Consider the following 2175-nt stretch of genomic DNA (forward strand, 5'->3'; position numbering starts at 1 on the left):
ATATTTATATGTATATCTTTATTTATACATATATTTATATAATATTATGAATATAATATAATATATATAATATATGATTTGTGGAGTTGGGCTCTTTGGAGTCTTGTTTTTTTGGAGTACTTGGAGACTTACTCTAGAACCATTGGATTATAAGATGAATGGATGGCAGATCCGAGTGACAACTGGTATTTTCCTTTTTAAATTAAAAAATACTAGATACAGCAGCGTGCAAATCGTATATCTTCATAATCGTATCATCGTCTACTACGTCATTCAAGTGACAGTTATTACACCATTGTTTCCCCTTAAAATCACTCCCCTAAAATCAAAACCAACATCCTAATCAGATAAACACGAACGATCGCTCGAGGAACACAGTGGAACCATTGTGATAAGTGTCCACCACTATAATATTAATGTGAAACCGAAGGATGAGTTCAGGTCAGTTTCGTTCAAATCGAGTTATAAACAAGTGAAATGTTAATCCATTTTGTTGATGCGAAACCATTGTGTCGCTCAATTTGTACCTGCATGTCATTTATATAGTGATAAATCGTTGGGCGATTGTTATTTTGCTTGTCCCTAATCAATTTGTAGACAATATGTCTGTTAATTTGTTTTTGGGTTTTGTTCTGTAGTTTGATTTGAATGCTGTAGACATGAGGACTATATGAAAATGTATTGTGGGTGTTTATTGTTACCCGTTTATTGGGTTTTATCTTCAAATTATCATTGTCACCCGTTTCTTGTTTTGATTTGAGATTTGGGAGACAAAGTTATGGGTTATGGGTCGATTTTGGGGGACGGAGTAATTGAATTAGTTCATGATACGGGTGTTAAATCAAGTATTAGAATCCGCCTTTGGTAATTAGATGTGTTCCTACGAATTATTAGATTAATGTGGGTGAACTTTCGCCCTATCTTATTATTTGAAGTGGTGTTTCGTTTATCTTTGTAATTTGGGGGACAACCATAATTTTGGAAATTAAAATAATTTTGCTACAAATTGTGCCATAACTAGTGTTTGTTGCTTGGAAAATAACTCTGAGAGATGAGTTGTAGTTAGATTCCTCACTTGGTATGTATGTGTATGAAATTCAAAAATGGTTGGATTAATCCACTGTATCCCCTTAATCTGATGATTGCGGTTTAATATATAATTGGAGAGGAACCACATTTTTTGGTAAATATATGTATTGTGTTGATTGTGGGTTATGTTTATTTAGTTTGAAATTCATGCCAAGTTCAGCAAGACTATTTGAAAATGTGATATTTGTTTAATTGTTTATGCTCTTTCTGTTTTGGGTTTTTCAGCGCTGTGCCTTTGTCAATTGTTATAAAGTCGCGGAATGATGAAACCAGTGGTGGGTCTGGGAGACGATGAGTTTTAGACTAGAGCGTTCAGATTCTCAAAGAGATAACCATGTTAGTGCAGGAAGAGCTAGGAGACAAAGAAGCGAGATTTAGATAGAGAGCGTGCAGTAGCCGAGGCAAAGTGTGGGCTAAGAATCTGAGAGAGAAAAAGAGAGGTGGCGCAATGGATAATTTTGATGCAACAACCGATTAAATCTGCTGGAGCATGGTTGTGTTGCAATGTGATACATTTGAGGATCATCACGGAAAAAGGAGAATATCATTTTCAAAATTATCCAAGGACTAGATTATGTGTCTACCTTTAGCTGTTGTTGTCATGTATCATTCGTGTAGACTCTATAGTTCAAGCTTTCGGTATTTCATGATAAAGGCACAAGACATAGCTAAAGGTGACACTAGAGGAAGTTATCTTGTAATTTATGCTCGTTTTAGTAGTTACTTCATTGTAGAATGTTTCATGCACTATGTTAATCGATGTGTAATTATGGTCTTGGTATAGTTAATGTTATGCGATGAAAAAGAGGAAGTTATCTTGTAATTTATGCTCGTTTTAGTAGTTACTTCATTGTAGAATGTTTCATGCACTATGTTAATCGATGTGTAATTATGGTCTTGGTATAGTTAATGTTATGCGATGAAAAGTCGGTCCATGCTTCAGTGCTTTACTGGCTTCGTTTGGCTTGGTTTGGGTGTCACCTTGTTGCATTGTTACGTACTGTGTTATCACAGTTCTCTTCTTGTATGTATTTTGAGCTGATCATGTTTTCGGCATATACAAAGAGGTTTTTCCCACCTTGTCAT

The 2175-nt window shown here is 35.0% G+C and overlaps 1 long non-coding RNA gene across 1 annotated transcript; it reads left to right on the top strand.

Annotated features, from left to right (window-relative positions):
- The first annotated feature begins 209 nt into the window (after positions 1–209).
- On the top strand, positions 210–1896 carry LOC135146958 (uncharacterized). The gene is made up of 2 exons (XR_010284108.1): positions 210–441; positions 1315–1896. It is a non-coding gene; the product is annotated as an uncharacterized LOC135146958 (long non-coding RNA).
- The last annotated feature ends 279 nt before the right edge of the window (positions 1897–2175 follow it).

Source organism: Daucus carota, chromosome 6, assembly GCF_001625215.2.
Source record: "Daucus carota subsp. sativus chromosome 6, DH1 v3.0, whole genome shotgun sequence".
Lineage (NCBI taxonomy): Eukaryota > Viridiplantae > Streptophyta > Magnoliopsida > Apiales > Apiaceae > Daucus > Daucus carota.